This window comes from Haliotis rufescens, unplaced genomic scaffold, assembly GCF_023055435.1.
Source record: "Haliotis rufescens isolate VD_foot unplaced genomic scaffold, xgHalRufe1.0.p SCAF_58, whole genome shotgun sequence".
Taxonomy (NCBI): Eukaryota; Metazoa; Mollusca; class Gastropoda; order Lepetellida; family Haliotidae; genus Haliotis; species Haliotis rufescens.
Window position 1 is genome coordinate 2,584,129 of NW_025964312.1, and position 13,072 is coordinate 2,597,200.

Consider the following 13,072-nt stretch of genomic DNA (forward strand, 5'->3'; position numbering starts at 1 on the left):
TGCTGAAGACCTATTCTACCCCGGATCTTCACGGATTCCTGGCGTGTGTCATCCCAGACGCTGGCAACGTTGGCCTGGAAGTGACTAACAAGATCGGGTGACCAGACTCGATGACTTTTTTGATGCATCCCAATTGCGTGGATCGATGTTCATGATATCAATCACTGGATTGTCTGGTCCAGACACGATTATTTACAGACCGCTATCATAATAGCTGGAAAGTTGCTGAGCGTGGCGTTGAAAAACAACTTAAATTATCATGTCAATCGTGACATCGCAAAAACATATTCATTATAAGCCATGCATTGCATGCGACGAGGTGTTTGCGCATTCTATCAGTAGAGCCAGTTGAAGTTAACAACGCCTTTTAAATACATTTATGGCCGATCGTAACCAGACAGCTCGCGTGTCTGGACATACAATCCTGGTAACCGAAGACCATTAAACTCCGGTGAAGGCATAAAACGTTTCTACAATGAGGCTTCTGACACATGTCAGATTAAGGTGATATGCAGAGCAGACGCTAGAATAGGTCCTCAGCAAACCCATGCTTGCCGTTAAGATGACTGTGCTTGTCGTAAGAGGCGACTAACGAGATCGGGTGGTCAGACGCGATGTCTTGGTTGTATGTCATCGTATCCCAATTGCGTAGATCGATGCTCATGACGCCAATCACTTGATTGTTTGGTCCAGACTCAATTATTTACAGACCGTCATATAGCTAGAATATTGCTGAGTACGGCGTCAAACAACAAACAAACAAAGGATTTTGACTTTACGAATGTACCTTGAACAACCTTTAACCACCAACTCTGGTGCAGCTATTGGCGGGCATTGCCTGTTTATCTTTGGCCATCTTATCAGCAGCTATATTTATGTTCAACGTCATGCCACAAACATTGGCCACATATCCGTCATTCTCCCGACTGCGGAGGGGCGAAGTTCGCGGTGCGAGTCCCGTGTTCGGGTGTATTTACATCACCGTGTAGGCGAGAGATCCCCGCATTCCATGCTGCAAATACACGTTCCCAAACGCGGCGACTTACGTGCACGTTAGAAGATGTGCCACCGTGCATGCCTAGATATCTAGACCTACCCAGTCTCCTTCTCCCTTGAGAATGCCAATTTCGTTATAACAAATGACCCCAACTTTATAGCATTCAGAGAGGGGTCAAAATGACATTCAGGAGGTACCGCACCTTGTCATTGTTCCCTCGGATTAAATTTCTATGTCCGGATTCCAGTTGAGATTCTATGCTTGGGTTTCAGGGTAGTAACTATGACATACTTATGAGATGCCACGAAACAATATATCGTTTTTTTTATTATTGTCATCACTGTCCTCGATCGTCCAGGGCATAGACTGACATAGTCTCTGAAATCTTTTATAACACAATACATTTCCCTCCTCTAAAATTAAAACAAAAAATGGCAAGAGCTGGCTAGACTTGCTTTTGTATACATTTACCTTCATGGTGCTGGATATCCTTGGTACTACATCTCCACTTCTATTGCGACAAATGCCCTGGAGCCTAGACTTGCACAAGTCCCTGAGGTGAAAATTATTAGTTTGAATCATAATTTCTAGATTATATAAATAACAAGAACAAGTTGTCCCTAAAAGAGACTTGTGTCCTGGAACTTGTCCTGGGCCCCGTTTCACAAAGCGATCTTAGCGCTACGATTGTCGTAAGTCAGTGTTAAAGAATGGGAGTTACGATCGACTTAGCGCTAAGATCACTTTGTGGAACGGGGCCCAGTCCGCTTATCTAGACTTGCCTATCATAAGAAAAGAAGTACACCCATGGACTTATCATTCAGTACAGTCTTGGAGCAAGGCTACCTGGACTCGTTCGCCATCATTGCTTCTTTTCGGAGGTGACGAATTGAGCACCTGTTTGTGGTGGGGAAAATAATTGAGCTCTTAAACATAAAAATATATAATATTATTATGCTGATCTCAAACCAAAATCCCGGCCCCTTCCCCCCAAATCAAATGCTTGCTCCCTAAGGATTTTCAATTCACCATACAACTTTTGAACAGTAGAAAATATTTTGAAGTCATACTATGGAGCAATATACATTATTATTGTCAGTGTCTGACAAAATATGTTGATTTTTTTTCTCAAATCTCATAAACTTATAAAATCAACATCATCTGATTTTTTTTATAGAGCCACGCGTTGTCTTCCACGTTTTTGAAAGCAACAGCTCAGAGCATGTTGTTGTCACGAGAAACTTTTGCTGCACGTGCGAAATTGACACGGCGCCGGTCGAGTCCAGTTTCGTATAGGGGACAAGCAACCACGCATTGTCTTCCACGTTTTTGAAAGCAACAGCTCAGAGCATGTTGTTGTCACGAGAAACTTTTGCTGCACGTGCGAAATTGACACGGCGCCGGTCGAGTCCAGTTTCGTATGGGGGACAAGCAACTCGACTCTCGGCCATGCTGTGCATGCAGCTCGTGCATTGTATTTTGGCGACCGTTTTTCGTTTAGGAATTTATAAAGTTGGATAAAACGTTTCTCTCGGATGTTTAGGAGATTTAAAACACCCCAAAATACGACAAAGCAATCAGAATGCACTTCGGTCAAAGAATCCTTTGATTTTATACATGTCTTACATCTAAAAATATACCCTAGAATCAGTTAAATGTGTTCCATCATAATGCGTTCAAGACCCAATGTGTTTAAATAGCATCTGGAATATATCTTCCATGGTGGAAATATACGTGAATCATTACGCAACGAGTTCACAATTCTTTCAACTTTGCGCTTAGACGGAACCCAGTCGCAAAAATGGCTACGAGAGGGGCACGAGTCGCTCTTCGGCTTGTCCCGGAATAACACGAGTTGGTCACGAATGCATAATTCTCTTCGGCAGTAACGTAAGATTGTCTTTTTGCGGAGAGTTCGGGCTAGAATAGGTTCCCTGCAATTTCTGCTTGTGAGATCGGGTGAGATCGGTGCCTTGGTTGATTGCTGTCCTCGTATACCCCGACGTCGTTGATCGTTGATAATAATATCTGGTTAGCCAGGTCCAGACTCGATTAGTATAGGCCGCCCATAAATATAGCTTAAAGTTTGAGTGCGGCGTTAATCCACACGAAAAACTTCGTGAATCCGGGACTGTCCCTACCTATATCCCCCGATGTTATAGACTGTCTCGCAGTCCCTGAACCATTTTGTTTTCCCTTCCGCCCAACCTTAAATGTAATGTTATATCTCTAAGGGGGCACGGGTGGCCCAGTCGTCTGAGGCGCCGCGATTCGCTGTGCAGAGTTGCGTCCCTTGGGCACGCCAGAAACCTATGACTGTGGGATCGAATCCCGGTTCGCCCCGATTTACTATATCCTCCAGTGGGCAGAATGTGCTCGGATCTGAGCAGAGATTGTGGAGTTTCAAGTTACAAAATGACATTCCATTAACAGACTCAGTGCTGGTCCTTATGCAGAGAGGGCTGGGGATGACTTATCTTGAAGACATTTGACGGAGATAATATTACCAAGCAAAAGCCACTGTGTTACAAAGTAGATTATGTTTCCAGGTTTGTCAGCACCATACCCGTGCTCGTGGGTTTCACCAAAGTGGTAAACGTCTGAGACCTGCATCACTTCGGGCTTTCCTCCCACATTAAGCTGACACGCCGCGATATGACTGGAATACTGTTAAAAGAGGCGTTAAACCCAACTCACTCACTGTGGCTCTAAATGAATAAAATCTCGATTTTCATCTCACTCGGGCTCCTTTTCAATTTAAATGGAGTTGTTTGTTTCTATCAAAATGCTATATATTCAGAGACTAAGCGTTAGTCTACCGATGTCAGTGTACATGAAAAAAATCGACATTTGACTATTTTGGCTAGTCTAACCTCTGCTCGGACCAAAATTAAACACATCATATTGGTTATCTCCCTTTCTGGAATACGTCCGTCATTAACCACAGGGGCGCTGTCGGATTCCCTCGCGATGTCTCTCAATCAGCGTTGTATACAGTGCTAGCATCCATATCTCAGTCTAGTAGAAGCAAGTCTTGCTGGCATCAGTAAGATGACCCCCCCCCCCCCCCCCCCCCCCCTCCCCAAACCCCCTCCATTGCTGATAATTTGTAGATACAGCAACACACCCTTCTTATTTGTAACGCTTTACACCGCAGCATTTTTTTAGAGTATACATATATAGATCCCAAACCAAGAATTAAAGATTCGTTGAAGATGTTCCATGGACATTGTAAACATATCATGCATCAACGTTGCCGACCTCGAACGTACATTAATACACTGGTGATTTTTAACTTATCACAAGTTAAGTCTAGTTTTCACCTTGAAGGTACATTTCATTTTTCTCCCTTAAAACACGTCTTTACGATACTTTCATCGCCTTTTTTTCAAAACTTGTTCATGACAATTAATAATTATAGACCAGAAATAGTGCAAGATCTTGTTATGTTCGTCTTCTATATAAGACGCATGTGTTCCATCTATACCAACACAACCATAAAAAAAATGTTAAATCACCTAATGAACAGATAAGTCATCACATGCCACGTTTATAATGAGTGACCCTCATTTCACGCCTTATGTTCACATACTATTTGTGGCAATGAAAATAGTTTTATTCACATCGATCGTTTGTTTATTATCATAGCAACACGGTTTCCCCGCAGCGGTAAAAGGCGTCGCATCATCCACTTCCGTGTTTCTAAGGCGTGTCGGGAGTTTGAAATTCAATCTTCCACGGGTCCTCCCGTGAAGAATCGCGTTATAACGGGGTACGTTGGTATCTATGTCCAATGCAACACCGTTTCTTCTATGATAAATTCAGTGGCACGTCTGGTTCATGTGGTAAAGAAACCATCACCCGAGGTTCTTAGCTGATATCTTGGCCCTGACTCATTTAATAGTGGTCTCTCGATTACCTAAGTTGTGATCGTCTGCTGAGTTAGCCGAGGTATTCTGGAACATCCATTGCAGCAGACGTACTTCAGATCCGATTGCGGAACCATCAGAGACACAGTGGTGAGTTACTTTTTCGTTTTGTTATTTTGCCAAGTAGTGCGGACTATATTGGAAATATGGATGTGGTGTAAATATTAACCGCAAGCTGAGATGTGTTGTGAATCTGTGTCCTTGCCAGGAAGATTTTTCCGGTATCTGTATTTCCTGAAAACTACATGTATAAAACTATTCGGTGTCATTCATTCAGAGATAAACGTGCAAGACGTCCACCCACATCCACGTGACCCTAGAGTGACACAGTCGCTTAAAGATTACACTTCACTGATAACATGCTGATGCCAATCGGTTGCGAACGTGAATCTCAAAGACTCCTACGTTACACCACCCATGAGAGAGAGAGAGAGGGGGGAGGCGTTTTGCCAGGATAAAGAAGTATATATATATATATATATATATATATATATATATATATATACACACACACACAAAGACATTCACAGGGTAATGACTTCAGCAACCCATGCTTGCCGTAAAAGGCGAAATGGCGACCGTGCTTGTCGAGAGGATCGGTTTGATGCATGTCATCAGTCCCAATTCGCTGTGGGAAGTTGCGTCCCCTTGTCACGCCAGAAACCCATCATCGTGGGTTTGAATCCCGGGTTTCACAAAAGTGGTAAACGTCTGAGACCTGCATCACTTCGGCCTTTCATCCCACATCAAGCTGACACGCCCTGATAAAACTGGATTACTGTTCCCAGCGGCGTTTAACTCTACTCCCTCACTCACTTACCACAGCAAGATGGTTTCTACCCGTAATAGGTGAGGTGAAATGGGGCTTAACGTCGCGTCCAAGATTATTGCACTTATATAGCGACATGCATGCACATGTGTGTGTATGTCTGCCGATTTATAGTGCTAGCTCACTGAGATACCATGCCGCAGTTTAACATGAATACCCCACTCAGACACAGTATACTGACTCCGAGCCGACCAGTCCTTGTTTTACCCACTTAATGCCGAGCGCCAGACAGGGTAACAACAAGTACCATCTTTTAACGTCTTTTGGTATGACGCGGTCGGGGATCGAACCCCGGACCTTCCGCTCTCCGGGCGGACGCTCTACCACTAGACCACGGAGGCGGTCTCTACCCGTAATAAGCTATGCATCCATCCATGCTTATGCGATATATATCTTTATACAACTCTCAGTCTGATATGTGTGCACCAACATTAAGTAGTTACAAGCCGTACATATATTTGGTTTGGTGCACCCTCGATTACCCAGTGTACTCTGTTCTGTTATGATCAATGTAAAGAAAGGAACGATGATACACTGGATAACAGAGGGTGGTTTAAATGAAATATTCTGACGATTTTTTGTTTAAATCACAAACGGGTTTTTTCACTCTCAGGAACGTCTGGGAAACCTGAAACTTTACTTTTACACACAAGTTACAATATCAACTAATAAATTGTATATATTAATCGGATCTGATGAATCTATAATATTTGCTGGCTGGAATACGTTCCCAGCAATCTATGCTTGTCATAACGGTGGCTAAATGGATCCAGTGTTTAGGTTTGGTTACTTGGTTGATAGTATCGTCGTTACCCGATGCGTGGATGGTTGGTGCAAATATCAATCACTGGATTGTCTGGTCCAGACTCGGTTATTTACAGACCTCTATCATATAGCTGGGAAGTTGCTGAGGGCGAAGGTAAACAACAAGCACAATGATCATGTCAATCGTGACATCACAAATACATTACATATCCACCATGCCTTGTACGCGACAAGGCGGTTGCGCATTCTAACAGTAGTGCCAGTTGAAGTTAACAACGCCTTTAAAATACATTTATGGCCGATCGTAACCAGGCAGCTCGCGTGTCTGGACATACAATCCTGGTAACCGAAGACCATTAAACTCCGGTGAAGGCATAAAACGTCACTACTATGAGGCCTTTGGCATATGTCAAGATTAAGGTGATATGAAGGGCAGACGCTAGTTTATTGATGAAAGTCCCGTTATTGCAACAGCATCTGTATTATGTTGCATAGACTACTGATATATCGAGGATTATAGAACCCAAGGGGTACTTGTGAGAAGACATAAAATAACCCAGAGACCATATACCGATATATGGTTTCTGAATAACCACATCCCTGTTTTTCATTCGTGACTAACTCGTGTTATTCCGGGACAAGCCGATGGAGACCTTGAAGGTTACGGAAAGATTCAGGTGGTGACGAATGCCCTGTTTTACTGTGAATTAAATTTACATGATAAGTATATGCCTTAACGCGGAATTCGATATCGAACTTTATAAACTGCCGGACAAAAGAAAGTAAACGCACTTGATAATTGAATTTGATCAAAATATTGCAAATGTTAGCAAAACGTTACTAGGCTGAAAACAGTCGCCGAAACACTGCAAGTTAAAGGTAAAAAACTCGGCAATAATACCCGTATGAGTGAGTGAGTTTGATTTTACGCCGCTTTTAGCATTATTCCAGCAATATCACGGCGGGGGACACCAGAAATGGGCTTCACACATTGTACCCATGTCGGGAATCGAACCCGGGTCTTTGGCGTGACGAGCGAACGCTTTAACCACTAGGCTACCCGACCGCCCAATACCCGTATGAAATACATCACCTTCGAATAATCGTTTCCGGTTGTTTTCATTTTTAGCCACCATCAAACATCGGTGTATACTTTCTTTTGCCTTTACAAACTGACAGGGGCGGTCGGGTAGCCTAGTGGTTAAAGCGTTCGCTCGTCACGCCGAAAACCCGGGTTCGATTCCCGACATGGGTACAATGTGTGAAGCCCATTTCTGGTTTTCCCCGCCGTGATATTGCTGGAATATTGCTAAAGAGCGACGTAAAATCATACTCACTCACTCACAGATTGACAGGACATACAGAAAAAAACTGTTATTATATAATTCAGCTGTTTTGGAAAGCTGGAACCCGAGAGCGATGTTGAGCTTTCTAGCTTTTACTAGTTTACATGGAAGCTGGATTGTCAAAACACTTTAATTACACCACCATGCATGGATTCGAACTCAAACTTTTGATGAGATTATGACATGGCTAAGGGACGCAACTTGTAGACAGATTCGGCGCCTTAGATCACTCGAACAGGGCTGCTCGTGTTTCTGATGGCGATTTCTGCTACTGTCCAGTGAGTCTGCATGTGTTTGAGGTGGGATATAATTAACGCCTCCGTGTACAGTATTCCAGTTATAACACGGCGTGTCAGCTTATTAAATGTGGGGACCGCCTCCGTGGTCTACTGGTAGAGCGTCCGCCCGGAGAGCGGAAGGTCCGGGGTTCGATCCCCGGCCGCGTCATACCAAAAGACATTAAAAGATGGTACTTGCTGTTAGCCTGTCTGGCGCTCGGCATTAAGGGGCTAAAATAAGGACTGGTCGGCTCGGAGTCAGTATACTGTGTCTGAGTGGGGTATTCATGTATTCCAGCAGCCACACACACACACACACACACACACGTATAGCACGTCGCTATATAAGTGCAATAATCTTGGACGCGACGTTAAACCCCATTTCACCTCACCTCACCTATTAATTGTGGGAGGAAAGCATAAAGTGATGCAGGTGTTAGACGTTTACCACAGTGATGAACTCTTCAAGCACGGTACGGTGCAGACAAAACAAGAAACATAATCAAGACGAATCTGGAATTCAGACCACGATCATGTTTCTGGCACGACTAAGGGACGCAACTCTGCACGGCGCCTTAGACGACTGGGCCACCCGTGCCCCAGCACTACCAACATGTACGTACGTCAGTTCGTTTTCTGAACGGATGTGCATGTCCTTTATTGCCGTGCACCAGTAATACAATCTGGCTACCTGGTTGTTTGGATACATGATATATGCTTATCGAATACTGTCGGAATGCACGTCATCAACACTCGGTTACCGACATACACATCACAACATCCATCACAACACATGGCCCCTACTCTTAAAAATGTTTAAAAGCCTTCTAATCAACGTGTGAGTATCTACAGCTGTCTCGTAGCGAACTACAGTTATCTCCCTTTTGATAACCTTGACACGATGGATCCAAGATTTGATTGGCTGTCTTCGGGGAAGATTGTGGTAACGTGTTAATTTACCGCATGACTTATTTTAGTCGTGGTGTATATATTGTAGTGAAGCACCGATTGTGATAAAACGGTCAGTGTTTATAACTCCAGCAGTGATAATTTGATTTATTTATGGCACGTGCAAAGAGAAGCAAGGCAAATATTTCGAATAGACTGATGGAATTCGATATAACTTGACTCAATTATACTTCTGAAACAGCCGTTTATCTGAAACCGTACCCAGATATGAGATGGTTGATGTGTCCCGTGTTTCTATGACAAATTTGTTTGTTTATCGTACACGATAACATGCAGTTTATCAAGTGTGGTGCATGCACCAATGCCTTACATTGTACGTAAAACCATTTCTGGACGATTTGGTTGCGGCACAAAATATAAGTATTGAATTTTGAGTGAATGGTCTAACGCCGGAGTCAGGGGTGGGTGGGTAGCCTACTGGTTAAAGCGTCCACTCGTCACGTCGAAGACCCGGGTTCGATTTTCCACAAGGGTATAATGTGTGAAACTCATTTTTGTTGTCCCCCGCCGTGATATTGCTGGAACATTGCTAAAAGCGACGCGAAACAACTCACTCACTCACAAGCGCCAGAGTCGCGCCATTCTGGCTAAATCAGAGCGACCTGTAAATAATCGAGTCTGGACCAGACAAACCAGTGATTGTTGTTATATACCACGAACCACGCCGCCGGGTGCGATGAATCGAAATCAGCAAATTTATCGATCGCGATTTTTGGTCGGCTCTTGCGACAAGAATGGGGCAATGGGTATTCAGCAATTCTTTTCAAGGACTTGGTAAGTGCACCTTCCTCGCGTTTGTCCCTTTTCCAAAGGTCACAGACCCCTGCTTATATTACAGATATTATCAACAGCGAAAGAATTTGTTCAATGGACGCAAGTTTTTTCTGTGGATATACCCTTAGGACATCATATAATGTCCACAACATGTTCACTAGTACACACTCCTTCTGTGTGAGGCTTAGAACTTATCAATCACCCCTCGTATTTTGATACAGAGTCCCTGGGGTATGTGTATCTAGAAATAAATTTATCAGCCATCTCCTCTCATAAATCAAACACGTCACGAAGTATTTCTGTTGCAAACATATACCCCCATGAACCGCGCCATATTTCACATAGACTTCGACAGTCGCAGCGCTACGAACGTTGCCCACCAATGCGCTAAGGTGATTCGACTGAATAATTAGGGTGGTGATGTTGGCCTACTTGGTCCTCGTAGCCAGACAGGGCGGGCGTTGTTCACAACATCAATCACTGGTTTGTCTGGTCTGTCTGGTTTTAAAGACCGCCATCATTATGCTGGAACACGGCGTTAAACAACAATCACACAAACATTACTGGATTTGGGCTTGCGGCAACGTCTGATTTCGAGATGCAAGATCATTTTAGAGTCAAGATTTTTCAAACCCCTCATAGCTCGAAGTCAAGCTTGGTCTGAAAAACGCATATCCAGCCTTCATTAACCTTGCACTGTGCAAAGTAAGCATTTTCCTTGGATAATAATTTTTATTTTGTAGATATATATTTTTTAAATACGATAACTTTATTTCTAGCACTAAATGATATACACCAGTATGGGATGTGAGCTTCCACCAAATCACAATGTTTGATAGACATCCAAAATTTGCTGGAACTAGACCCGTACACGTGGTCGACAAGCGCCACCAAAATAACTAACTGAAAAAATAACAGTCGAAGATTTCTTGTTGTAGCAACCCCTATACAACAGCTCTAACGTCGAGAAATCGAATAACTATACTCTACGCACGAGCACAGCGCAATGACGTCACGTTTTGGAGGCCTGGGGTTGCGTTGATTATTGTTCAGATTTTCTCCGACTGGTAATAAACACTCTTTAAATACCTACCTACTGTGATACGGTATGCTATTTATTTCCGAATTGCTAAACTCATCTCGTTCCAACTGAGGACGTAACAGATATATCGCCAGCTTTACACAGCCTGGTTACCGACCAAGGGAACCAGGCGGTGCCTCAGAGTCCTTCAGCTATAGACTGGTTCCCGGATCTCTGTGCGCTGTGACCTATTGGTACATCCAGCTCCTGCTGGGGAACTAATATGTGCCCCGGAGTGTGGAATACAGTATGTAATATTTATCCTCATCTGCTTACGGTGCCCCACTGAGTCAATAACAAGGGATGCTTCTGCCCATATCATTATAACGGGAAGTAGGTGAGGTGAAATTGGGTTTAACGTCGCGTCCAAGATTATTGCACTTACATAGCGACGTGCATGTGCTTGTGTGTGTTTGTGTGGCTGCTTGTACTAGTCCGGACTGATGCCGATTTATAGTGCTATCTCACTGAGATACCATGCCGCAGTTTAACATGAATACCCCACTCAGACACAGTATACTGACAAGTACCATCTTCTAACGTCTTTTGGTATGACGCGGTCGGGGATCGAACCCCGGACCTTCCGCTCTCAGGGCGGACGCTCTACCACTAGACCACGGAGGCGGTCTAGAATGGGAAGTAAGCGCCAGACCGACTTCCACTATACAGTTAAGTAGTAATGCGATATATAAATATACTACTCAAAACAAGTTAAAGAACACCCATACTTGGAAATCTGTGTGTTGCAAAACCAACGGGCCACATATTAACTCTAGTCATGAAAAAGTCGGGTCTTCTTTAATTTCTTCTGAGAAGTATAGGGGCGGTCGGGTAGCCTAGTGGTTAAAGCGTTCGCTCGTCACGCCGAAGACCCGGGTTCGAATCCCGACATGGGTACAATGTGTGAAGCCCATTTCTGGTGTCCCCCGCCGTGATATTGCTGGAATATTGCTAAAAGCGGCGTAAAACCAAACTCACTCACTCACTCACTCTGAGAAGTATACAATGACATGTACAGAGAGGCGCTTTACAATATAAGGACTCTGGCCGAAAACACATCCATTGCAAATCATGTATAGGGCACAGTTTACATTTACGGTTTCTAGTTTCAACAGCTTGTTTACTTCATGTAAATACAGTGTTACATGTAACATCCATGGTATTGTTTTGTAAGAGATGTATTAGATAGTGCCGCAACGATACAGGAAGGTCACGATACGATACGCATCTCGATATTCTGGTCACGATGCGATACGTATCTCGATACGCAATGATAAAAAAAAACAAGACTTAAAGCATGTCAAGATTGAACCTTTCATGATTTTGGAACAGTCAAAATTATTTTATAATAACAAGACTACTGAAGTTGTTCAGCTTCAAAGTGAAACTTTCTCTAACCTTCCTTCAAAACAATTCAAAGTTCAAACACCAGAAAATAATTAATGCACTCCACCAGTGATACAACTTCAAAGAATTTTGATGCAAGAAATTGTATCTGGAATTATTGTTTTATCAGGAATAATATATTGCAATATTGTGTTTCCTTAGTTGCAGCTTTTACTATATATATATTAAAAATTATAAGAACCACAAGTGTAGCATTTTGGTACTGGTGATTGCTGTTGCAGGATATTTTTACGTATGGAACAATTTGACCAGTCACCGTAGGGACTTTCCGCGCTACATGTATTTCGATTGCGAAAACGTTATGTTGACATATATTAGCCTAATTGCCACAAATATGACTTTTAATGAGTCGAAGTATGGCATTTTTAATATTATATGTATCCATTCTCTAGCAACTAAAGATCGTTTCAATGCGTCAAAAGCGGTAATCTAACCGTGGTTGCTGTATCTCTTCACACACGATTTCACATAACTTAATGAAAACAATATTAAATGAAATTTTGAATAAAATTAATAAAATATATTACAAACACAAAACCAGATATACAATGAACACGTTTTAATAACAAGATGGTATAATAATGGTATTGAATTGCGTACTTCAGTTCGGATTTGCTGACTGGTATTTCCGGTGTTATGTGCTTGCGGTGATCAGCTGATAATATTTTATGAGATGGGGAAAAACATCTGTCGGTGT

The 13,072-nt window shown here is 43.0% G+C and overlaps 1 protein-coding gene across 3 annotated transcripts in view; it reads left to right on the forward strand.

The window, feature by feature from the left end:
- Positions 1-13,072, forward strand: part of LOC124149581 (kazrin-like) — a 171,160-nt gene that overhangs the window by 37,549 nt on the left and 120,539 nt on the right. The window lies entirely within an intron of this gene.